Source organism: Piliocolobus tephrosceles, chromosome 17, assembly GCF_002776525.5.
Source record: "Piliocolobus tephrosceles isolate RC106 chromosome 17, ASM277652v3, whole genome shotgun sequence".
In the NCBI taxonomy this organism is placed as follows: domain Eukaryota; kingdom Metazoa; phylum Chordata; class Mammalia; order Primates; family Cercopithecidae; genus Piliocolobus; species Piliocolobus tephrosceles.
Genome location: NC_045450.1, coordinates 25,809,611 through 25,836,505, shown reverse-complemented (window position 1 = coordinate 25,836,505; position 26,895 = coordinate 25,809,611). Strand labels below are relative to the sequence as shown.

The 26,895-nt window shown below is 44.4% G+C and overlaps 1 protein-coding gene and 1 pseudogene across 6 annotated transcripts in view; one reads left to right on the top strand and one right to left on the bottom strand.

Annotated features, from left to right (window-relative positions):
* IL21R (interleukin 21 receptor) overlaps window positions 1-600 on the bottom strand; it is a 49,149-nt gene extending 48,549 nt beyond the window's left edge. For 3 of the 6 annotated variants that reach the window (XM_031934434.1, XM_026455382.1, XM_026455383.2), the window contains exon 1: window positions 159-594. The gene's annotated coding sequence lies outside the window, so the exon portion shown is untranslated. Of the gene's footprint in view, window positions 1-70 lie in introns of all 6 variants that reach the window. The other 3 variants (XM_026455384.1, XM_026455388.1, XM_026455385.1) reach the window with 2 other exon arrangements.
* LOC113225037 lies at window positions 428-11,123 on the top strand (annotated as a pseudogene).
* The last annotated feature ends 15,772 nt before the right edge of the window (window positions 11,124-26,895 follow it).

Here is a 26,895-nt window from a genome sequence, read left to right as displayed (position 1 = left end):
CACTGCATGAACCTTCTTTGCCTCGGTGTCCCCAATTGTGACTTGGGCACAGTCCTCCGAGGCCACCCACCGTGACACTAGATGCAGCAGGCAGGGAACAGTCCCTCCTGGGCAGAGAAGGCACCCTGGTCCCAGCGGAGAACCAGGGCTGGAGTTACCTTCTGTTTCGGCTTCTTTCTCAGAAATCCATTCCGTGTTGTAGGGGGCAATCTGATGGGCTTCTGAGGGTGGCAGCTGGGTTCAGCGTGGGGGTGACAGATGAGGGTCTGAGAAAGCAGGCAGAGGCCTGGGGTGAGAATCCACACCCAGCCCGAGTCACCAATCAGGCTGTCAGAAGACCTGTCACTTCAACTCCAGGCAGGTGTCCCACAGAGCAGCAGACAGAGAAAGGAGACGGCAAGGCAGGTACCAGGCAGCCGCAGCAGGGATGCACGGGCCGCAGACAGACAGACACAACTGCGTGGCTGTCAGCCACACTCAGGGAGAGGCAGGCAGAGGACCAGACGCCGAGCTTATGGTCATCCAGCAGAGAGACGCCAGTGGGTCTGTCCGAGGCCGCTGGCTGCCACCCAGCCACATGTGCAGAGTGGGGAGGAAGAGGAGGATGTGGTGAGCCGCTCCCCGCCAGCCCCGCCCACCCGCAGCTGGGCTCCTCCTGGGAGGGAGTGAGAAAGAGGTGGGAGGGGGCCCAGCCCCACAGCAGGCACCCACTGTCACCAAAGGTCACCTGCAAGGAAGACATTTGGGGCCATCGGGGTGACACGTCCCTCTTGGGGACCTGTGACATCATCCCCACAGGCCTCTCAGTCATAACCCATGAGGCAAGCAGTGCCTCCTGGAGCCACGACATTGCACAGATGTGGAAACCGAGGCCAGAGGTGTGAAGCGGTGCCACAGTTTGACCCGTGGACCCGGAGTCCTCAGTCGCCGAGTCCAATCCCTCAGCACAGAGAGAAGGACCAGAACCTTGCCCAAGGTCCCATGAAAGCCCCTTTCTCAGACTTTGCAAACCAGCCTGTTTCTCATTCCTGAACCTTACCTGCCTAGTAGGGTCTGAGCTTGGGACCCTCTGCTCTGGCTTGACCCCCATGACTCTCTGCCTCCATTTCCTTTGGATCCAGCCTCCTGCTGCGGAGCTCCAGGGAGCAGGACCCCTTGGGCATATCACATCACCTCTCTGAATGCCTCACTTTGCCCATCTGTCAAATGGGGGCACCTAGCAATGAGGAAGAGGGCGGACATTAACACATGGGAGCTCAGGAAAAAACAGAGAAAAGAAATTCTCAAGAGAGTTTTTCATCTTGCTAACATGCCAGAGGCCCATGAAAGGGTCAGATATTCCTGGAAGACATTTAAGAAGCCAGGGGAGAAAATGTAACAAGCTCAATCCCTAGCAGTCTCAAAAGAAGGAGAGCAAGAGAATTGCTACCACCACCACTGCCACCACTGCCAACACCACCACCTCGAATTACTTTGGTGCCTACATGATCTTACTTATCCCACAAAGTGTGAGGCAGACAAGATTAGTCCCATTTTACAGATGGAGAGACTGAGGCCCAGAGGAGTGAAACGTCACAAAAGCCAAGAATTAGAGCTGGGATTTGAACCTGGGTGTATTTGATTCCTAAGCTTATAGCAGGCTGTGAAAATAGGACTGTACCAGGATGAAATGCCCCACAGTTAGGGGAGGCTATTTTGTGTTGTTCTGATAACAAAGTCAGCTCAGATGCACTTAGTAGCTCCCCCAGCTGACTCGTTTTTGGGAATCAACTTGCTGCTGACCTTCATGACCGCTCCAGAGAAAAAAGAGAAAGCGTCTTGCTATTCTTTCTTTCTTTCTTTCTTTCTTTTTTCTAGCTATTTTTGAGGAAGTTGGTACAAATTCCCCTGTGGTTGATTCGAAGGATCCTGGCCCTGTAAAGCTTCGCTTCCTAGCTACCGAAATGTTTCGTGTTCTCTGGAGAACGAATCTTGGGAAGACGCCAGCTTTTGTTTTTCTCTCTCTTGATCTTCAGGGTGAATTCTCCGATAACATGCACTGAAATTTGTGGTGGTTGAAAGATCAGGAGAAGAGACAGTAAAAAGAGCTAATATCTGCTGAAAGCTCACTGTGTGCCAGGGTTTTAAGAACTTTAAAGATGTACCCTCTCATTTAAACCTCAGAAATACTCGAGAAGTCTGTGTGCAGTGGTGCACACCTATCATTCCAGCATTTTAGGAGGCTGAGGTGGGAGGATCGCTTGAGGCTAGGAGTTCAGACCAGTCTGGGCAATATAGGAAGACACTGTCTCTACAAAAAAAATTAAAAAATTAGACATTCATGGTAGTGCATGCCTGTAGTCCCAACTACTCTGGAGGCTGAGGTGGGAGGACCACTTGAGCCAAGGAGTTGAAGACTGCAGTGAGCTATGACTGCAGTGCTGCACTCCAGCCTGGGCAACAGAGCAAGACTCTGTCTCCAAAAATAAAATCCCCAAAATGAAATAGAATGAGTCTAGAAGATAGTTATCATCATCATCATCATCGTCCCTGTTTTACAGATGAGGAAACTGAGGCTCAGAGAGGTGACTCTGTGACTTGTCCAAGGTCACACAGCTGGTGAGTGGTAGAGTTGGGATTTGAACTCAGTCATTTGGGCTCCAGAACCCATACTCTTGTTAACTCACTGCATTGCTCTGGGGTGTGTATTAAAACAAGGATATTCAGTTTTTCCTCCCTCCCTCCTGCCTGCCTTCCTTCTTTATCTACCTTCTTTCTACCCACCCACCTACCTATCCACCCATTCATTCTTCTCTGCACCCACCCACCCAGCCATTCCTTGCTTCCTCCCGTTAATATTTATTGAGCAGGCTCAGAGAGGTTAAGTGACTTGTCCAAGGTCACACAGCTTTGCTATGTCCTGGGGATAGCCCACAGAAATATACACATGGTGACAGCCCCCATGGAGCCTAGATACTAGTAGGGAGAGGTAAACAAAAAGAAGTAACAGACAAACTCAATGCAAACTGTACTAAATGTCATAGAAAACCAATGAGAGATCAAGGCTGTGACATTTGGGGGTACACTAGGTGCTAAGAAGGGACCAGCCATGGGAAGAACATTATCGACAAAAGGATCTGCAAGTGCAAAGGCACTGAGGTAGGAAAGAATGTGGCTGGCTCCAGGAACTTGAGAACAGCATGGCGGAATACAGTGAGCAAACGGAGGAATAGTAGAAGGTGAAGGCACGGAAATCACACATCTACACCACATAGGACTTCACAGTTTCGGGTGAAGAAGGTAGATTGTTCCAAAGGAGATGGAAAGTCATCATTGGAGGGTTTCATCTTAGGAGTGACTTAATCCAGTTTACATTTTCAATTCAGACCAGGAGTTCGGGAGTGGGTGGGATCAGCAGGGGTCACAGTCCCTTGGTGCTTAAAAAGTAGATGCATTTGGAGCTGCCAGGCCCATGTCCATTGGGGTAAACATGTCTACCTCAGAAATAGACATGTGGTACCTTGAGGGGTTCCTCTGGGTCTGTAAATGTCTCATAAGTATGGCCCTTATATCCTTGGAAGGAGGGTGCTATAAGATCTCAGTGGCCCTCCAACCATGATGCCTCAGTACTCATAGCTGGTCAGTGGGGAGGAAGTGGTCATATTTGCATTTCAGTCAAGGGGCCTCCTGGGAAAAAAATAATTGACACACTCCCTCCCTCAACCCATTTCCTCTTTTATATTTTTATTTTAAGAGCTTTATTTAGCTGTGCTTTACATAACATAAAATCAAGCCACTGTAAGTGTACAGTTCAATGACTTTTAGAGAATTTATCGAATTGTGCAATTATAACCACGATCCAATTTTAAAACAATCCCATTACCCCTGAAAAACTCCTTGTGCCTGCTTGTAGTCAATCTCTATTCCCACTCCCAGAGCTACTCATCTACTTTATGTCTCTACTGATTTTGCTTTTTTTTTTTTTTTCCTGGGCATCTCATATCAATATGTTGTCTTTTGTGTTTGATTTCTTTCATTCAGCCTTGCGTGTTTGAGGCATCACGTATCTAAAACTCCATTTTTAGGCCAGGCATGGTGGCTCATACCTGTAATTGCAACACTTTGGGAAGCCAAGGTGGGAGGATCACTTGAGATCAGGAGCTCAAGACCAGCTTGGACAACATGGTAAAACCCCACCTCTGCTAAAAATACAATAATTATCCTGGTGTGGTTGCACACGCCTGTAGTCCCTGCTGCTTGGGAGGCTGAGGCAGGAGAATCGCTTGAACCCGGGAAGTGGAGGTTGCAGTGAGCAGAGATGGTGTCACCGCACTCCAACCTGGGAGACAGAGCGAGACTCCATCTCAGTAAATAAATAAATAAATAAATAAATAAATAAATATTCATTTTTATTGCTGAAGAATATTACATTGCATAGATATGCCACATAATTTATCCTTTCATGGAATGATGGACATTTGGAGTATGTCCACTTTTTCCTTTATTACAAACAAGCATGCCATGAACACTTGCATGCGAGTCTTTTTGTAGACATGCATTTTCCAATCTTGTGGATATATATCCAGGAGGAGACTTGTTGGGTTACAAGGTAATTCTAAGTTTAACTTATTAAGAAACTGACAAACTGTTTTTCACAGCAGCTGCCCTGTATTATATTCCCACCAGCAATGTCTGAAGGTCCCCATTTCTCTACGTCCTGGACAACATGTGTTTTCTATTGGTTTTTCTTATAGCCAACCTAGCGGATGCAAAGTGGTATCTCATTGTGGTTTTGATTTGCATTTCCCTAATGGCTAATGATGGTAAGCAACTTTTCGTGTGCTTGGTAGTCATTTGTATATCTTGTTTGGTTAAGTAATGTCTGTTCAAGTCCTTTGCCAAATTTTACTTATTTTATTATTAGTTTTAGACAGAGTCTTGCTCTGTCTCCCACACTGGAGTGCGGTGGTGTGATCTTGGCTCACTGAAACCTCTACCTTTTGAGTTCAGGTGATTCTTGTGCCTCAGCCTCCCAAGTAGCTGGATTTACAGATGTGTACCACCATATCCATCTAATTTTTGTGTTTTTAGTAGAGACGGGTTTTCACCATGTTGGCCAGGCTGGTCTCAAACCCCTAACCTCAGGTGATCCGCCCGCCTCAGCCCCCCAAAGTGCTGGGATTACAGGTGTAAGGCACCGTGCCCAGCCCCTTGCCAATTTTTAAATTTGATTGCTTGTCATTTGTTGTTGATTTTTTTGTTTTGTTTTGTTTTGTTTTTTGAGGTGGAGTCTCACTCTGTCACCCAGGCTGGAGTGCAGTGGCACGATCTCAGCTCACTGCAAACTCCGCCTCCCGGGTTCACACCATTCTCCCGCCTCAGCCTCCTGAGTAGCTGGGACCACAGGCGCCCGCCACCACGCCCGGCTAATTTTTTGTATTTTTAGTAGAGACGGGGTTTCACCGTGTTAGCCAGGATGGTCTGGATCTCCTGACCTTGTGATCCACCCACCTCGGCCTCCCAAAGTGCTGGGATTACCGGCGTGAGCCACTGAGCCCAGCCCATTTGTTGTTGAATTTTAAGAGTTCTTTATATGTTCTGGAAACTCACCTTTATCAGATATATGAATTACAAATATTTTTCCCATTCTGTGGCTGTCTTTTCACTTTTTTGATAGTGTGCTTTAATGCAAAACAATGAAAAAAATTGACTATAGATTCATGCGTTTATTTCTGAACTCTAAGTTCAATTCCATTGATCTATATGTCTATCCTTGTGCTGGTATTATCACACTGTTTTGATTACTGTAGCTCTGCAGTAAGTTTTGTTTTGTTTTGTTTTGTTTTTGTTTTTGTTTTGAGACAGAGTTTTGTTCTTGTCACTCAGGCTGGAGTGCAATGGCACGATCTTGGCTCTGCAGTAAATTTTAAAAGCGGGAATTTGAGTCCTCCAACTTTATTGTTTTGGCTATTCTGGGTCCCTTGAAATTTCACATGATTTTTAGGATCAGTTTTTCCATTTTTTAAAAAAGGCCACTGGGACTTTTATAGGAATTTTATAGGAATTTATAAATTACTTTGAGGAGTACAATGTTAAATCTTCCATTATATTAACATATAATTTTTAAAACTTTATTTAGGTCTTCTCTAATTTTTTCAGCAATATCTTATAGTATTCAGTGTACAAATCTTGCACCTCCTTGGTTAAATTTATTCTTAAGTATTTTATTATTTTGGATGCTATTATAAATAGAATTTCCTTAATTTCATTTTGTGATTGTTTATTGCTAGTATATACAAACACAATTTATTTTTGTATGTTGATCTTATACCCTGTCACTTTGCTAAATTTATTAGCTCTAATAATTTCTTGTGGGTTCTTTAGAATTTTCCGTATATATGATCATGTTGTCTGTGAATAATGGTAGTTTTTACTCCGTCCTTTTCCCGTTTGAATGCCTTTTATTTCTTTTTCTTGCTGAATTGCTCTAGTTAAAACTTTCAGTACAATGTTGAATACCAGTGGTGAAAGTGGGCATCCTTGTTCCTGATCTTGGGGGAAAAGTTTTCAGTCTTTCACTGATTTAGTGTGATGTTAGCTTGTTAGCTATGGGTCTTCCTTTCTCTCTCTCTTTTTTTTTTCTTTCTTTCTTTCTTTTTCTCCTCTCCTCTCTTTCTTTCTCTTTCTTTCTTTCTTTCTTTTTCTCCTCTCCTCTCCCCTCCTCTCCTCTCCCCTCCTCTCCTCTCCTTCCTTCCTTCCTTCCTTTCTTTCTTTCTTTCTTTCTTTCTTTCTTTCTTTCTTTCTTTCTTTCTTTCTTTCTCTCTCTCTCTTTCTTTCTTTCTTTCCTTTCTTTCTTTCTTTCTCTCTTTCTCCTTCCTTCCTTTCTTCCTTTCTTTCTTTCTCTTTCTTTCTCTCTCTCTCTCTTTCTCTCTCTCTCTGAGACAGAGTCTCACTCTGTGGCCCAGGTTGGAGTGCAGTGGCATGATCTCAGCTCACTGCAACCTCCTGGATTTGAGTGATTCTCCTGCCTCAGCCTCCAAAATAGCTGAGATTACAGGTGTATGCCACCACGTCCAGCTAATTTTTGTACTTTTAGTAGAGACAGGGTTTCACCATGTTGGCCAGGCTGGTCTCGAACTCCTGACCTCAGGTGATCTGCCTGCCTTGGCCTCCCAAAGCACTGGGATTACAGGTATGAGCCACTGTGCCTGGCCGGCTTTTTCCATATATGGTTTTTATCATGTTGAAGGAGTTCTCTCTTATTTCTTGTTTACTGAGTGTTTTTATCATGAAAGGGTGTTAAATTTTGTCAAATGCTTTTCTGCTTCAATTTGGATAATAATGTGGATTTTCTTATTCTATTAATGTTATGTATTGTATTGATTAATTTTCTTATGTTGAACCACTCTTGCATTCCTGGTATAAGTCTTGTTTGGTCACACTGTGTAATCCTTTTAATGTGCTGTAGAATTAGTTTGCTTGTATTTTTGTGAAATTTTATATCTATATTCATAAGGAATACTAGTCTGTAGTTTTATTTTCTTGTGGTTCTCTTATTTGGATTTCTCTCCTGTTTCGTGGAGGAGTTTGAGAAGAACTGCTGTTAATTCTTCTTTCAATGTTTAGTGGAACTCACCAGTGAAGCCATCTGGCTCTGGACTTTTCTTCATTGGGAGGTTTTTGATTCAACTCTTTACTTGTTGCATATTTATTAAGGTTTTCTATTTCTTTTCGAGTCAGTTTTGGCAATTTGTGTTTCCAAACTTTAATATTTAAGTTGCCAACTATTATATAGTGTTTCAAGACATTTTTCTATTTCATCTAGGTTATCTAATTTGTTGGCATAGAGTCATTCACAGTACTCCCTTATGATCCTTTTCATTTCTGCATGATTTGTAGTAATATTCCCACTTCCATTTCTGATTTTAGTGATTTGTATTTTTTTGTTTTGCTTAGTCCAACTAAAGCCTTGTCATTTTTGTCAATCTTTTTGAAGAAATGACTCTTGGTTTCTTTTATCTTCTCTATTGATTTTATATTCTTTATTTTGCTTGTTTGCACTCTAATCTTCATTATTTCCTTCCTTCTGCTACCTTTGGGTTTCGTTTGTTCTTCTTTTTTTTAGTTCCTTAAAAAGTAAAGTTAGGTTACGATTTGTGATCTTATTTTTTTTTTTTTTAAATGAAGGCATGTAGGGCTACACATTTCCCTGTTAGCACTGCTTTTGCTACATCCCATTTTTCTGGGTGTGTTTTTGGTGCTTTCATTTTCATTTGTCTCTAAGTATTTTCTAATTTCCTTGTGATTTCTTCATTGACATACTGTTTAAAAATATGCTATTTAATTTCCACATATTTGTAAATTTTCCAATTTTCCTTCTGCTATTGATGTCTAGTTTCATTGTGATCAGAGAAGATACTTCGTATGATTTCAATTTTTAAAACTTTATCAAGACTTGTTTTGTGGCTTAACATATAATCAGTCCTGGAGAATGTTCCATGTGCACTTCGTGGTCACTGTTATTGTTGGGTGGAGTGTTCTATGTGTGTCTATTAGCTCTGGTTGGTTTATAGTTGTCACATACTTTCTTAGTCTTCTGTCTAGATGGTCTCCAACTATTATTGTAGAACAGTCTATTCCTCTATTCAGTTCTGTCAATACTTGCTTCATATATTTTTGGGCTCTGATGTTTAGCACATGTATGATCATAATTATTACGTCTTCTTTTTTTTGAGACAGAGTCTTGCTGTGTCACCCAGGCTGGAGTGTAGTGCTGCGATCTCGGCTTACTGCAAACTCCACCTCCCGGGTTCTTTTTTGCTAGACAGAGTCTTGCTCTGTCACCCAGGTTGGAGTGCAATGGTGTGATCTCGGCTCACTGAAACCTCTGCCTCGCAAGTTCAAGGGATTCTCGTGCCTCAACCTCTTCTTCAGTCGCTGGGACTACAGATGTGTACCATCATACCCTGCTAATTTTTTTTTTTTTTTTTTTTTTGAGACGGAGTCTCACTCTGTCGCCCAGGTTGGACTGCAGTGGCCAGATCTCAGCTCACTGCAAGCTCCGCCTCCCAGGTTTATGCCATTCTCCTGCCTCAGCCTCCCGAGTAGCTGAGACTACAGGTGCCCACCACCACGTCCGGCTAGGTTTTTGTATTTTTTAGTAGAGACGGGGTTTCACCATGTTAGCCAGGATGGTCTGGATCTCCTGATCCACCCGTCTTGGCCTCCCAAAGTGCTGGGATTACAGGCTTGAGCCACCACGCCCAGCCAACCTGCTAATTTTTGTATTTTTAGTAGAGACAGGGTTTAGCCATGTTGGCCAGGCTGGTCTTGAACTCCTGACCTCAGGTGATCCACTCATCTTGGCCTCCCAAAGTGCTGGGATTACAGGCTTGAGCCACCACCTGGCCAAACTTCTTGACAAATTGACACATGTATCAACATATAATGTCCTGGTTTGTCTCTTGTAACAATGTTTTACTTAAGACCCATTTTATCTGACATTAGTATAGCTACCTAAGCTCTCTCTTGGTTTCTATTTTCATAGAATATCTTTTTCCATCCTTTCACTTTTAACTTATTTGTGTCTTTGAATATAAAGTGAGTCTCTTGTAGACAACATATAGTTGGATCATGTTTTTTATTCCTTCTGCCAAAGCATTCTGTCTTTTAATCAGTGAGTTTAATCTACTTACATTTAAAGTGATTCATAGTAAAAGACTTACCTCTGCATTTTGCTACTCATTTCATTTATATCAAATTTTCTTTTGTTATTCAATTCTCTCATTACTGCCTTTTCTTGTACTGATTGATTTTCCTCTAGTGCACCATTTTGATACCCTCCTCATTTCTTTTCTGTATATTTTTAGTTAATTTCTTAGTGGTCACCTTGAGGTTTACACTTAACAGGAAATTTATAACAATATAGTCTGAATCAATAACAACTTGGTTTAAATAGCAATAGAAAAACTCTACTCCTATACAGCTCCCTCTACTCTATTCTACTCCTATCCCTGCCCCTCTTTTGTTGTCATTGTCACAAACTATATCTTTATGTGGCATGTGCTCATTAGCATAGATTTATAATTATTTTTATGTAGGTATCTTTTAAATAATATAAGAAACAGAGGAGTCATAAGCCAAAAATATATTATACTAGTTTTTATATTTCCCTTTACTGGTGTTCTGTATTTATTCATATGGCTTTGATTTACTGTCTAATGTCCTTTCATCTCAGACTGAAAGACTCTCTTTAGTGTTTTTCATAGGGAAAGCCTCCTAGTGATGAACTACTTCACCTTCTTTTCAATCTTTGAATGTTTTCATTTCTTAATCATTTTGGAAAGATAGTTGTGCCAGATAAAGAATTCTCGGTTGGTAGGATTTTTTCCTTCAGCACTTTAAATATATCATAGCTTGGGCGGCGGGAAGAGTGGCAGGGGCCAGGCAGCCCAGTTTCACGAAGGCTCTCCGAGGCCCACGGTCCACAGGCACCCCGCACGTGCCTTCCCCGCCGCCAGGATGCTCAAGAGGAAGGTCAGCTCCACCGAAGGGGCTGCCAAGAAAGAGCCCAAGAGGAGATCGGCGCGGTTGTCAGCTAAACCTCCTGCAAAAGTGGAAGCAAAGCCGAAAAAGGCAGCAGCAAAAGATAAATCTTCAGACAAAAAAGTGCAAACAAAAGGGAAAAGGGGAGCAAAGTGAAACAGTCCGAAGTGGCTGACCAAGAAACTAAAGATTTACCTGCAGAAAACGGGGAAACGAAAACTGAGGAGAGTCCAGCCTCTGATGAAGCAGGAGAGGAGGAAGCCAAGTCTGATTAATTCCATACACCATGTCTTACCAGTGGTCCCTGTCTCCCTTCTTGTATAATTCAGAGGAATATTTTTATCAACTATTTTGTAAATGCAAGTTTTAGTAGCTCTAGAAACATTTTTAAGAAGGAGGGAATCCCACCTCATCCCATTTTTTAAGTGTAAATGCTTTGTTTAAGAGGTGAAATCATTTGCTGGTTGTTTATTTTTTGGTACAACCAGAAAATAGTGTGGGATATTGAATTATGGGAGACTTTGGCTGTCTCGGGTGTCAGCTTAACATTCTATAGATGGGGGGTTAGTTTTTATATCCTAGAATACAAAGCATATTAAATGGCAATATGGAGTCAATCCTGCATTTAATGTCTTGAACATTTTAAATTACTTCTATTCCCATGTTGTTTTTCAGTAGAATTGTTTCCTAACGAAAACCACTCCTTGATCATGGCGCTCCCTGTCAGAATTGTGTGCACTCTGTAGCATCTTTGGTTGTGGTAGTCCTGTTTTCCTAATAACTTTGTTACTGTGCTGTAAAAGATTACAAATTTAAATGTGTAGTGTACATGCTATCCAGTTGTGAACTGGTGGGCCACATGTAACAACTGACCAACATGTGAAGATACTGGTACTTGATAGCCTCTTAAGGAAAATTTGCTTCCAAATTTTAAGCTGGAAAGTCACTGGAATAACTTTTAAAAAGAATTACAATACATGGCTTTTTAGAATTTCATTACATATGTTAAGAATTGTGTACAAATTGAAATGTCTGTACTGATCTTCAACCAATAAAATCTCAATTATGAAATATATATATATATATATATATATCTTCTTCTTCTGTCTTCTGGCCTTGGGGCTTCTGATGAGACTTTGGTCATTAATCTTGTTGAGGGCCCCTTGTATGTGACAAGTTACTTCTCTCTTGTTAGTCTCCAGATTCTCGATTTGTCTTTGTCTTTCAACGGTTTGATTATAATGTCTTGGTGTAGATTTCTTTGGTTTTATCCTAGTTGGAGTTCACTGAGCTTCTTGGATGTATATATTCATATCTTTCATCAAATTTTGGAAATGTTTGACCTTTATTCAAATATTCTTTCTGGTCCTTTCTTTCTTCTCCTTCTCGGATTCACATAATGCATATGTTTATACACTTAATGGTGTCTCACAGGTCTCTCAGGCTCTGTTTATTTTTCTTCCTTTTTACTTTATGCACCTCAGACTAGATGATTTCAATCTACCTAGCTTCAAGTTTATTGATTCTTTCTTCTGCCTACTCAAATCTGGTGTTGAAGCCCTCTAATAAATTTTTCATTTTGGCTATTATATTTTTCGGGTCTGAAATTTCTATTTGGTTATTTTGAATAATGTCTAGCTCTTATTGATATTCTCTACTTGTTCACACGTAGTTCTGGTTTACCTTAGTTCTTCCCTTATGGTTTCCTTTAGCTTTTTGAGCATATTTAAGACAATTTATTCAGTGTCTTTGTCTAGCAGCTCCAATGTTTGGACTTCTTTAGGGACATTTTCTATCCATTTTTCCCCCCTGTGAATGGGCTGGGTGTTCCTGTTTCTTTGTATACCTTATAGGTTTTTGTTGGAAACTTGGCACTTTGAACGTTACAATGCGGTAATTCTAGAAATCACATTCTCCCTTCCCCTGTCCACAAGGCTTGCTTTTGTCGTTTGCTGTGAGCTTCAGCCATTCATTTATTTAGTGACTTTTCCAAACTATTTTTGCAAAGACTATATCCCTTGTTGTGTATGTTCACTGAAGTCTCCATTCTGTTATCTCAGCAGTTAGTCAGTGATCTGTAAGGGGTTTCCTTAAATACCTGCAGCCAAAAGGAAAAACAAAATAAAAGATATTCCACCAGTCTTTGTAAATTGGCTCTGAGCTGCGGTACTCCTTTAACACTTAACCAAGCAGACTACAACTCTGTCTTAGCCTTCACCTCTGCTTGTGCAGAGCCTAATCAGCCAGAAGTGCAAGCCTAGGGTCATCTCATATCATTTCTGTGCATGACTTCAGCCCTGTGCATATGTGTTATATTCTAGATTTCCTGGTATACACGGAAGCTTTTCAAAGCCCTTATTCCCCCATATGTATTCCTCCTTAGTCGTTTTCTTCTCCAGCTTTTTGGTCTCTGCCTCTTGCTTTGTCTGTCATCCCTTGCCCCACATGGGTAGTTTGTGTCTTTAAAGTTTTTCAACAGTCATTGCCTGGGAAGCTGCTCCAGCCTAGAGTTCAAGGGAAGGGGGAGGGCAAAACAAAGGCAAGCATGTGAGTGGATCCTTTAGGGAGAGACCAGACAGATCAAAATGTAGAAACACAATTCTTTGAGACCAAGGCTTGTCTTGTTCTTTCTGGTACCAGCAAGCCATGCCAAGAATGCAGGCTACTGTACTCACAGCCACGACTAAGCTAATGAATGTGAGATGGTAGGCAAGTAAGCAAAAATGCTACAATATTTTCTTACCAAGGATTAGCAGCCTCTTCTGGTTGCTAAAAGGTTTTGATTATATTTCAGAGTTCCAAAAGACTTTCTTCTGACAGTTTCTTCCAGCTTAATGTTTGCTTTAGTGGAGGAACTGATCCTTGGAGTTCCTTACTCTGCCATTTTTTAATAATGTACTTAATGGTGTGTGTGTTTTTTTTTTTTTTTTTGTTTTCTTAGTTTTTTTTTTTTTGAAGCATAACCCTTGTCAATTTTATTGAAACCAAATTTATCAATGTTTTTTCTTTTGTGGATTGGACTTTTGGTGCCATATCCAAGAAATCTTCACCTAAACCAAGGTAGCAAAAATCTCCTCTCATGTTTTCTTCTAAAAGTTTGTTTTAGCTCTTGCATTTTTATTTTTTATTATGTATTTCTTTTCTGAGGCAGGGTTTTGCTTTGTCGCCCAGACTGGAGTCTAGTGGCTCACTGCAATCTCAGGTCACTGCAACCTCTGCCTTCCGGGTTCAAGCTATTCTCCTGCCTTAGCCTCCTGAGTAGCTGGGACTACAGGTGCACACCACTATGCCTGGCTAATTTTTGTATTTTTGGTAGAGATGGGGTTTCTCCATGTTGCTCAGGCTGGTCTTGAACTCCTGGGCTCAAGTGATCCACCCGCCTCAAACTCTCAAAGTGAGCCACCGAGCCTGGCCTTACCTTTTTAAAATTATGATTTTGAGTTAATTTTGTGAATGATGTGAGGTCATGATCTAAATTTATCTTTCTTCATATAAATATCTAAATGTTTCAGCACAATATTTAGAAAAGATTGTCCTTTCCCCATTGAAATGTCCTGGCACCTATTTTGATAATTGACTATAAATATATGGGTTGATTTCTGGACCCTATATTCTGATCCATTGCTTTATATGTCTATCCATTTACTAGCACCACACTGCCTTGATTACTGTAGCTTTGCAGTAGGTTTTGAAATCAGGAAGTAGGAGTCTTCCTAATTTGTTCTGCTTTTTCAGAATCGTTTTGGCCATTCTGAGTTCTTTGCATTTCCATTATAAATGTTAAATTCCATATAAGTTTCAGCTTGCTAATTTCTGCAAAAACTCCTACTGGGATTTTGGCAAGGATTGTGTTGAATCAATAGATCCATTTGAGGAAATCTGCCACCTCAAAAACTTGGAGACTTTCAATCCTGGATATAGGCACTCTCTCCATTTATTTAGATCTTTGAAAATTCTTCTCAGACAACCCCTTCCTCATCCATTCATTTTTTTGAATTAATTTTTATTGTAATAAATGCACATCACATGACATGTATGATATGGTTTGGCTGTGTCCCCACCCAAATCTCATCTTGGATTGTAGCTCCTACAGTTCCCACATGTTGTGGGAGGGACCCGGTGGGAGATAATTGAATCATGGCAGTGGTTTTCCCTATACTGTTCTTGTGGTAGTGAATAAGTCTCATGAGATCTGATGATTTTATAAAGAGAAACTCCTTTCCCTTGGCTCTCATTGTCTCCTGTCTGCCGCCATGTAAGACGTACCCTTCGCCTTCTGAGGCCTCCCCAGCCACATGAAACTGTGAGTCCATTAAACTTCTTTTTCTTTATAAATTACCCAGTCTTGGGTATGTCTTTATCAGCAGCATGAAAACAGACTAATACAATGTACCATCTTATCCAATTTTAAGTGTAAGTTCAGTGGTATTAACTGATGCATTCCTTTTTGAGGTCCAACATTGTGGGGTTCCTCTAATGGACGAGATGGTCTGCTGAGGGCCACAGCCAAGAAGGGACAGGAGATGTTTCATGGGGAGCAAACCACAAAGGAAGGAGACATCTAGAGGGCTGGATTGTGTGCAACATGTGGCTGAAACCGGGAACCCCCTTTTCACTCAGTTACCCTGAGACAGCAGGTTTCTTTTAAGAGCATTGACTGAATATAAAGAAAAAACTAATAAATAGTGCCCTCAGTTATGAGTAACACAAACAGAATATGTTTATCCTGCCTTAAAGGCTCATCTTGGTTTGTATTAGGCTCTGGACTGATAGGGGTATCATTTAAGCAGATGATAAGACTAAGAATTTTGTAAATTTCTTTCTAAAATTAGGATCTCTAATGGGCTGATCAGACTGCCCTAGTCATTGATCACATCAATTGCTGTTTGGTACATGAGTTGTGTCTTGGTTGGGTTCCCCAAGAAGCAAATTCTAAGACAAGGATTTAAAGATAAGTCATAGATTTGGGAAATAATCCTAGGAAACACTTATAGGAGAATGGAGAAGTGAGGCAGGGAAAGGGAGGAAGCGAGTAGAGGGTGCTTTAAGGAGAAAGTTACTGCTGTTGGCAACCAGAGCTGAATCCCACTGGGTACCTCTGGGAGCCAATGTAGAACATGTCTCCAACTTGTCCCAAAGGAGAAACAAGAAATCTGGGATATTTCTTTTCCAGGACTTCATTTGTTGTTAGTTGAGGGCTGTTTCCAGGACCATGACTCTCTGACACTTCCAGCTTGCCGATTGTGTGCACCTGCTGCCAAAAATGAACCCTCAAGCAGGGAGTTGCAGGGAGTTGCAAACACAGTAAAAATGCTTTGGTGTATAAATTTGAGAAGTTAAGGGAAGGCTTCAACATCTGCTACAGAGACCGTGATAGGGACAATTAGTTGTGTCCCAGCTTCCATCTTGTCCTTCTTTCTCATATCAGAACCATAGTGTAATTCTGGATGGCAACAGACCCAGCTAATAGACCACTTTCCAGCTTCCCTTGCAGCTAGTGGTGGGAGTGTTCACGTGGACCTTCTGGAAGCACCCTGTGGTCCTTCTGCTCTTCCCCTTCCCCCTGCCTAAAGTATAGATGTGATGGCTGGAGCTCAAGCAGCCATTTGGAACTAAAGAAAAAGAACAGGAGAATCACAGAGAACTTGACCCTGATATCGTGGGTCATGAACAAATGTCAGTAATCACTTGTCTCTAGACTTCTCATTCCACAAAGGAATTAGCTCTTACGTGTTTAAGCCACTGTGGTTGGTCTCTATTAGAAGTTGGAACTTCTAACCATACAAGGGGCTTGAGTGACTATCAAAAAGAGGAAGGGGGTTATCTGTGTACCTGAACTGGTGAAGCACGTTATGCTAGGTATAACCAGGTATGCTGTGTGTATAAAGTACTGACTAGGTTGCAATGAATCATGAAGAGAGGGTTGGATGAATTTATCAAACATCTGTGAAACAGAATACTCTGTAGCTACGCCATGTGAGGACATAGCAAGAAGGTGGCTGTCTGCAAGCTAGAAAGGTTGTTCAGAAAACAACCATCAACCACCTTGATCTTAGACTACCAGCCTCCAGAAGTGTGGGAAAATGAACTGTTGCCGAAGCCACACAGTCTATGGTATTTTGCTATGGCAGCCTGAGCTGACTAAAACAGATGTATCTGTATTAGTCAGTGTTCTCCAAAGAAACAGAACTGTAACCAATACAATTATTAATAACAATAATACAAAATTGTTTACAGTGTAAGGGACTTGCCATCTGCACTAAGCTATCAAAACCACCTTTTATTTTAATTTTGTATTTTTGAGACAGGGTCTCACTCTGTCGCCCAAGCTGGAGTACAGTGGTGTGATCATGGTGTGATCCCTGCAGCTTAAACCTCCCAAACTCAAACCATTCTCCCTCTTCACTCTCCCGAGTAGCTGGGACCACAGGTGTGCACCACCACGCCTGGTTAAGTTTAAAAAATCTTTTTGTAGGGATGAAGTCTTGTTATATTGCCAGGGCTGCTCTCAAACTCCTGGGCTTAAGTGGTCTTCCTGCCTCAGCCTCCTAAAGTATTGGGATTACAGGCGGGAGCTACTGTGCCCAGCCCCAAAACACCTTTTAATATCCCCATTTTAGACATAAGAAAACAGGTGCAGGAGACTGAGCAACTGGTCCACGGGCACATAGCTGGTAAGTGGTGGGGTCAACATTTGAACCTGGGCAGTCTAGCCCCAGAGGTTAATAGGCCCATTTCTGGGTGGTGGGAAATTTTATTTTTAATTTTTTACATTATTCTGTATTATCTGATTTTTAAAATGTTATTTTACTTCTGGAATCTGGGAAAAATAACAAAGCTATTTCCATTTTGAAGAGAAAAAAAAGAGGTCACAAAACATCAGTGTGGTGGGAAAAGGGTGAAAAGAAGAGAAGGCATAAAAAATCTATAGAGATGTGAGCCATGGTCCCCCGAAGCATGTAATGTCCTTTACTTCAAGCCAGATGTTCAATTACATGTATATGAAGATTAGAACCACGGAACCAATATGTCACATGGAAAATGCTTGCGAGATTTCCCCAAAGTCAAGAGTGTGTCATAGCCAAGGGGAACCTGAAGCACCCTAGGGTTGCATTAATAGAGGTATGGTGTCCAGAACAAGGGAGGCTAGTCTCACTGCACTGACCACACCTACAGTCTACGTCCAGTTCTGGGCCTTCATTTTTAAAGAACATTGGCAAATTGATGTATATTCAGAAGAGGCAACCGAGAAGGTAGAGCAGCTGGTGTGGAGGCAGTAAAAAAACATGAGACAGAAGTATTTGGAAAGAGAAGACTCAGCATGGGGGTCATGAGCAAATCCAGACCAGCACAATCAGAGTTGATGGATTGGAGAAGACAGTGAGCTCCCTGTCCCTGGTGGTATGTAAGTGAGCTCCCTGTCCTTGCTGTGGGGGTATGGTTGGATTAACTGAGTGTGTGGCTGGACTAAGGGCAATGAAGTATCCTTTCATGCTGAGTGTCTGTGTGTCTCTGATTCTTAGAAAGACGTAGGAGGGCTTACCCTGGAAGGAGATAATTATGGACTGAATGTGCCACTCTCAACCCCTGCCAGATTCATATCCTGAAGCCTTAACCCACAATGTGGCTGTATTTGGAGATGAGGCCTCTAAGGAAGTAATTAAGGTGAAATGAGCTCAGAAGGGTGGGGTCCTGATCTAATAATGTTAGTGCCCTTATAGGAAGAGACACCAGGGAGTTTGCCCTCAATCTCCCTTACAGCAAGAAGGTGGCTGTCTGCCAGCCAGGCAGAGAGCCTTCATCAGGCATGGAATCAGTTGGCTTTCCCTTCTGACTGCAGAGCTGGGGAGATGGGAGTTTACCAAAGTCTTCCAGATGCTGCACAGAGAATTCAGGTGGTGCGCCGAAAATGTGCCTACCAGAGACAGGCACAAATGGACAAAGGAATTTCTCTAGCATTCTGATCCCTAATGTTATTCCTGGACCAACTTGTTGATTATGGACTTTCCAGCCTCCAGAACTGTGAGAAATAAATGTCTGTTGTGCAAACCACCTGGCCATTTTGTTATAGCATCCTGAGCAGCTAAGACAGAGGGTTACAGCAACCACTGAGCTCATTGGGCACCTCTGCAAGCTTTCTCTTAGGGGTGCCTGGGGCTGAGCCCCAGCCTCCAAGGTCAGGGGTGGAGCTGCGGTGGGTTGAGCTGATTAGAGTCTTAGTAGAGGAGGAATTGCCCATCTCCTCCTTCCCCTGCCACCTCCAAAATTTTCACAGTTAACAAAACAGATCTTCTTTTCACTGTCAAAGGTTTTAAATTCAACGGAAAGGCTGATACACGGGTCTAAAAGTAAAGCACTTGGGTTAGTGGCATGTACTAAGTATAAGAGGTACTGCCAGGCATGGTGGCTTATGCCTGTAATTCCAGCACTTTGGGAGGTCGAGGCAGGCAGATCACCTGAGGTCAGGAGTTTGAGACCATCCTGGCCAACATGGTGAAACCCCATCTCTACTAAAACGACAAAAATTAGCCGGGCGTGGTGGCGGGCGCCTGTAATCACAGTTACTCAGGAGGCTGAGGTAGGAGAATTGCTTGAACCCCAGAGGTGGAGGTTGCAGTGATCTGAAATCGCACCACTGCACTCCAGCCTGGGTGACAAGAGCAAAACTCCGTCAAAAAAAAAAAAAAAAAAAGAGGTACTTACCGTTGTTGCTGCTACCAGACTAGTACGATTATTATTAACAGCTGTAGCATATTGCCTTTGTTTTTGTTTTTGTTTTGTTTTGTTTTCTAGTCCTGATTTACTCTTCTCCTGGTCACTGTATCCCAATATTTTCTGAGATATCATGCCCCCAAATGCCCCCTTTAGTTCCAAATGGCTGCTTGAGCTCCAGCCATCACATCTACAGTAATTCCCCTCCATTCTCAGTTCCTTTCCCTAGGGGAGTGCATGACCCTAGCCTAAACAAATCCACTATATTCCCTTAGCCACATTAATGGATCCAGTCAGAGTCTAGGAGATCCCATGAGACTCTAGAGGGATTGGTCGGGGCAAAGACTCTGCATTTGAAGCCAGGAGAGTGTGTTTACGTGTTCCCTGCAGCTGCTGTATGTCTCTGTGGCCACAACAGGAGAACCTGCCTCAGGATGGGGTCGCCCTGGAAGAATTGACTCAAGAGATGAACTGGGCCTTTGGGAATCAGGATCCCTTGATCCAGCTATGCCTGAAAGTCAAGACATTTTAGTTAAATAGGACATACGTTCCCTGTTGGCTTCAACCAACTTGGATTAAGTAAGTTTTTTTCACTTGAAACTGAAAGAATCTTGACAGATACATGACTGTGTGACCTCAAAGTGCTAGAATGGTGGTCGGTACAAAGTGCAATGACAGCAGACACGAGTGACCCCTGATGATACCGGCCATGGTGTGGAGGGAGTGTCAGGGAAGGCTGCATGGAGGAGGGGTCACTTGTTCTGGCCTTGAAAAGATAGGACAGTGCATTTCAAAGCAGTTCACAAATGTGGACAGGAAACCAAGAAACACATTTCTAAATCACTCAAGAGACAATGAGAAAAATTGCAGTGGAAAATTAGAAAATATTTTAACGGAATGGTTTAAAAAAACCACACGCAAATGTGTGGGTTGCAGCTAAAAAAATACTTAGAGGGAAATTTGTAGCCTTAACATTCACAAATTAGCAAAGAAGAAAAGCTAAAAATTAATGTCCCAAACGTCTCTCTCAAGAAATTAGAAAATGACAGTGAAATAAACCCAAAAGAAAGAAAAGGAAAATTATAAAGATCAGAATTGGCTGAAAGAGGAAGGAAGCATAGCAGAGGACCAACCAAGCCTGGAGTTGGTTCTCTGGTAAGTCAAAGACGTGAGGGCGTGACTGCCCCGCCTGTTCGGGGAATGATGAGGGCCCTGGTGTGGGTGGGGAGGGCAGAGGGGGCCACCAGAACAAGGAGGAAGTGTTGAGGCCAAGCCTGCTGGCAAAGACAGTGCCAGAGCCTGGAGAAGCTTCCCTGCACAGCAGCAGGAGCAGAACCCCACCCCATCGATGGCCAGAACCATGGGAGGCTCTCAGACGGGGAGTGATGAGAGCAAGCTACCCTTGGTCCCCATCCAACTGGGCTGGGGACTTGTAGGGCCCTGGGAGACCATCTGCAGATGAGGGAATGTGGCCCACGTGCCTGGGTCTGATTGGAAAGGAGAAGATAAGCCACAGAGGATGCCAAGTTTAGTTTTCCAGGAACCGGCCTCTGTCGCTGGGGAAACTGCCACCACAGCTGCTGGCTGTCCACTGCAACTGTGGCACAGGCTGGCTTCCCTTTCATGGAGGGGCACCTAGACACATTGAGTGGTGTCCGAGAAGGCCCTGGAGGGCTGGGGGGAGGCTGCCAAGCTACAGCATCTCCAGCCCTTCGATAGAATATTTGGCAGGGTTTCTCCACCTTGGCAGTGTTGACATTCGGGCTGGACCATTTATGGTGGGGGCCATCCGTGTGTGGTGCGATGGTGACCAGCAGCCCTGGCCACTTCCAACTAGATGCCTTTCCCCCAATTGTGACCACCAAAGGAGTCCCCTGGAGAGCAAAAATTGCTCCCAAGTTGAGAACCTCTGATTTCATGTTGTAGGGGAGGAGCACTGGATCCAGAGTCCTACAGAAGATGTCTGCAGTGCCAAACTAAGCCTCCAGGGCTGCAAGACCCCAGGCAAAGTCCTTCCTCTCTTTGGGCCTCTTCACCCCTACCTGCCAATTGGGGTGAGAACACTCATCCCCAGGATAATTAGGAGGATGCTGTGCCTGGAAGAGCAGGCTGCACAAACAGCAGAGGTTAGGTGGGAATCGTTTCCTCTGCACCTGGGGCGAAGCTAAAGAGGTGAACTGCGTGTGGGGCGGAGTCCCCGTGGTGACAATAGCATGGTCATCCTCGCCTCCTTGCTTTCTCTCACCACCCCAATCCCACCGGTCGGGAATTCCTGTTGGTTCCACTTTCAACACATGCCCAGAATCCACAGCTGTGGCTGCCGCCTGCTCTAGGCATTGGAAAATTAGGGCCTCCTCTACCAAAAACATCCGCTTCTTCTAACGGCAGCCGGAATGATCATTTTGAGACAACCATCTGATCATGTCACTTCCACATCCGAAGCCTTCCTATGCTTGGTCGAACAAACCGTAAGTCCTGTGTGTGGCCAGTAAGGCCGTCCGTGGCTGATCCCCATTGCCTCTGAATTTGTCTCTTTCCTCTACCCTGGTTTTCTGACTCTGGCCTCCTGGTTGCACCCCCATCGTGCCATTCACTTCCCAGGGCCTTTGTATAGCCTGCTCCCTCCTCCTAGAACAATCTCTTTCTCCCTGTCCCTCCAGATATCTGCGTGGCTCATTCCCCTAGTTCACTCAAGCCTGTATTCAGACCTCCTCAGTGAGGTCTTTCCTGGCACCTCCTAAGCAGCTCTCCACCTGCTAATTTCCCCTGACCCCTCCCCACCTGCCTGTTCTGCATAGCACTCAAGCCCCTCTGACGTCACACCGTGGGCTGACCTGCACATCTTTGGCTCTCTGTCCTCACTAGCTGTCACTTCAGGAGAGCAGGGACCCTGTTCTGCTCACTGCAGAACCTTCCTCAGTCCCTTTAGGGCAGTGCCTGGCACACCCACAGGTGCTCACAAAAAGTCAGGCCTACTTCAGCCCCACTTAGGATTCACCCCAGGAAAGAGCATCACCCCTGCCCCCGAGTCAGGTTGGCCTACAAATGGCAAGGCCCCTTCAGTCTCAAATCTCACGTGTGGCTCACACAGCTCTGCCTTTCCCTCTGGCTGAATTCACCTCTCACTTCACCCTCCGTTCTCGCATGATGTGCTCCAGCCGGGATGGGCTGTTTCCTCCGGGCTCCCGCATAGACCACGTCCTCCACCTGGTGCGTTCTTTCCATTGCCATCTCCTGGAAAACTAGTTCCCGTCCTTCAGATTTTAACTTAGATGTCATCTCCAGGAAGCTTCCCCTGATTGCCCAAGTCTGGGTCAATATTCCCTCCTCTGAGCCCAAGCTTCCCGAGTCATGTTATGAACACGGTGTGTTGTTGTTTATGCACTTGACCCTAATCCCAGGTAGGGGCCAGTCTTGTATCCCCCCAGGGCCTAGGACAGTGCTGGGACTCACAAAACATGATTTGAGTGAATCAGTGAATGAATGAATGCTCTGAATGACACCACCTCAAAGGACCTAGGGCATTCTCCTTAATCACTCTTATGGGTGCCAATCTCCTTGGCTGCCTTTAGAAGCACTATATTTTCTTCCTGAGTACTGCAGCTCTTTTTAGGCCCCTCAAAGGCACCTGGCTCTTTCAGTTTTACGGGCATTTGTGAAAGAACTCAGCCCAACAGACCTCTCATGGGCACACCTAGAACCGCCTCCAAATAGATTCACCATGGCACATTCTGGGACCACCTTCTACCTTGGAGAGAGCTCCCCACCCATTCTCTCATTTCTGCCTCCCCTAAACAGTGAGCTGGCCTGGAAAGGTCTGGCCTCTCCAGGTGGGGAGGATGAAGTCAGGTGACTACGTTCTCTTTGATGAGTGGGCAGTGAGGTCCCTCAAGAAGAGGGTGTGATGCTCAGAGTAGAGACCCCTTCCCCATCCTCCAGTCATCTGAGACCATGACTTGGTTATTTTCTTGGAACCCACATGCTAATCTCGGTACCCATCAGAGACTGTCCTTATCTCTCTAGGGCTGGGATGGGGGACACGCTGGAGGACACAGATGTGCACACACAGGTGTGCACAGCACACAAATGAAAACAGCAGCAGTAGCAGGTGTCGAGTACTTACTCAGTGCCAGATGCTAGTATCTTATTTATTCCACTAAACACCTCCAAGTCTTGTGTTGTTGCTGGAGGCTTAGGGTCCTTGGGCCACAAGTGGGGCTAAAAATAATCCTGATCTCTGTCCGTCCGTGATAAGAGCTAGTAATAATAGTAACGTCTGCCTTCTGTTGTCTCCCTGTATTCCTGTATTAGTCTGTTTTCACGCTGCTGATAAAGACATACGTGAGACTGGGCAATTTACAAAAGAAAGGTGTAATTGGACTTAACAGTTCCATGTGGCTGGAGAGGCCTCATAATCATGGCCAAAGGCAAGGAGGAGCAAGTTACATCTTATGTAAATGGGGGCAGGCAGAGAGCTTGTGCAGGCAAACTCCCGTTTTTGAAGTCATCAGATGTCATGAGACTTATTCATTATCATGAGAACAGCACAGGAAAGCCCCACCCCCCCGATTCAATTATCTCCCACTGGGTCCCTCCCACAACACATGGGAATTATGGGAGCTGCAAGATGAGATTTGGGTGGGGACGCAGCCAAACCATATCACCCGCCAACAGCAGGAGGCAGGCATTATTACTAGCGCATATCACAGATGGGGAAACCAAGCCCCAGGGAATTTAAATAATTTGTTCGTGGTCACACAGATAAGAAGACGTGAACCTGGGATTCAAACCTGGACCGTTTGGCTGCAGAGCCTGAGCTGTTAACCATGACACTGTCATCTTTTTCACAAATGCCCACACAAGTCCCCTCGTGTACATATGAACATATCTCACATACATACATGTGCAAATCAGCATATAAAATCCCACTCTTGCTCATGCACTCACAGGCCCATGCAACCCAAGCACAGAGACATAGATTCCCCTCTAGCATGAGATTCATCATACATGGTCAATACGCAGTGAGAATTCACCCCACTCACACACATTTACGTACAAGTGTGCATGTCCCTGTTAATATATGCCTGCGTGAAAAGCATGCAGAACCCCCACTCACAAGTTCACACATGCGCAAGTACACACACATTGTCATGTAAGCACAGGCATATATATGTGTGCACACTTGCATATAAACATTTCTTGAGCACATACTGTGTGCCAGGCACTGCGCTGGTTGCTGGGAATATAAAAGTGAAGAAAACCGAGTTTCTACTCTCCCAGAGTGTGTAATCCAGGGCAGGGGGAGGCATGCGTGACCAAATCAGATAGAAAGTGCAGGCTGTAATCCCAGCACTTTGGGAGGTCGAGGCAGGCGAATCACCTGAGGTCAGGAGTTCAAGACCAGCCTGGCCAACATGGTGAAACCCCGTCTCTACTAAAAATACAAAGATTAGCTGGGCATGGTGGCGCATGTTGTAATCTCAGCTACTTGGGAGGCTGAGGCAGCAGAGCCATCTAAGCCCGGGAGGCACAGGAGGTTGCAGTGAGCCGAGATCGCACCACTGCACTCAAGCCTGGGCGACAGAGCAAGACTCCATCTCAAAAAGAAATGGAAAGCTCATAGTTATGGAGTGCTTATTATGCATATAGTTGCAGAGCTGAATCTGCCTCATGCATTAGGGGTCCGTAAACACCACAGCCCCCATGCTTACATGTACACATATGAATATAAACTTCCCTCCCTGCAGAAGCCACATGGCACAACCTGGACCCTTGACAGGAGTGGATGGCGTGCAGGGGACAGGGATCAGCATTATTTTCAGCCCCCCTTGTGGTCCAAGGACCTCAAGCCTCCAGCAACTTCCCTGAGATGAGACCATGGCCTGTGGAACAAAATGCACATGCAACTTGCAGACATGTGTACACATCTCCACGTGCTTGTGTGTGTGCAAGTCCCTCAGCAGTCCCCCACTCTCCTCAGGGCCTCCTGCCCTATCAAGAGCCCCTGTCCCTAAGTCACCAACCTCCTCCCCTACCCTCATCTTGCACCGTAGGGACCTGTGGGACAGAGACATTTGGATCTTCCAAGAGGCTGCATAGACAGGCGGAGGATGGGTTGCAATGACTCGGCTTCCAGGCAGCTGTGGTGAGTTTCTGCAAAGACTCCCTTCCTCAAAGAGGCTCTGCTTTACTGAAAGTTCAGGCTGCCGTGGTTTCCCTGCATTCACATGGGGGAAAGGTCAAACTCTCACAAAAATATTTACCAAGAACTGTCTGTCAGTCTATCAACAAGCATTTACAGACTGCTGCCGCTCACACGCTGGGGAGAGAGCGGAGATGAATAAGCACAGGCCTTGTCCTACATAAAAGCTCAGGGGCCATGAGGGAGCTGTCACTGGCCCAGCAAGGGACACAGTGGCCAGGAAGAGGGAACTGCTTGTCTAAAACCTGGCATCAAGAGAGTGTGCCCTGGTGAGACCAAAACAACCATTTTTTAGGGCCCCTAAAATCACAACCAGTGGTGTGCTGGTAAGCCAACAAAAACAACAGAAAACAAACCAAAAACCCAATATGTGGTGATTGCTGCAAAATCCTGAAACACGGTGTTTGCTGCTTTGCATGGTGTAGATATTCTCACTGCAGCCCATTTCAGGCTACCAGGGTGATGTCAGGGGTTGCAGAGGCAAAGATGGCCACAGGTGGCTCCTGGGAGCTGGTGCAAGCTGGACTCAACACACTTTTTCTTCCCACAGACACAAGGAGGACAGAGCCAGAGCTTTGGTACCTGGAACAGAGTAAGGAGTCTCAGTTAGAAGCGCCAGGGACAAGAACCAAACCTCTTGTTCATCTTTTGATGCATATTCTGATCTGTTCTTTCATTCACTCAGCACTTACCCTGTGCCAGGTACTGTGCACCTGAAGGTGCTGAGACCATTGCTGCCTGTGCTCATGGGGAAGTATTGGTGATAAGGAGCCCAGAAGAGAGGCACTAACCAAGTGCCTGGGGAGCTGGAGGACTTCCTGGAGGAAGTAGTATCTAAGCTGAAATGGAGGAGAGTAAAGCAGCAAGTGAGGGGTAGAAAGAGTTATTTGCAAGCAGAGGAAATAGGATCTGCAACAGCTTAGCGATCTCATGCACCACTGGGTTCCCCCAGCAAAAGCATCCTGTTGAGCAGATTTCGTAAATGAACCAGCACCATCCTGAGTGCTTTACAAGTATTCACTCATTTAATCCTCAGATGATCCTACGGGGTATTTAATATTCTTAGCTCCACTGTACAGATGAGACCACTGAGACAGACGGAAGTTATTAATAAGTCAATATGCCCAAGATCACTGGTCTGCCCTTCCTCCCCGTGATGCTACCTTGAAGCATCTGAAGTAGGTGCGGCTTGGGGAAATTTTAGGGGGTACCCAGATATGGGAAACAACTGTAAATTTAGTTCTCGGTTTAATGAAATGTCAGAGTGTGGGAAGTGATGGTTCAGTCCCTCCCCTGCTCCCTGCCAGCCCTTTACACACAGAGTATTGTCCATCATGGACACATTGACCAAGGCTGTTGGTCAGCCAGTCAACAGAGATTTGTTAGAATCTCTATGTCTTCATCTGGCCTAGGACTGGGATGTTTGCAGTGAGCCTCTGCTCACATTTTTGTTTTGT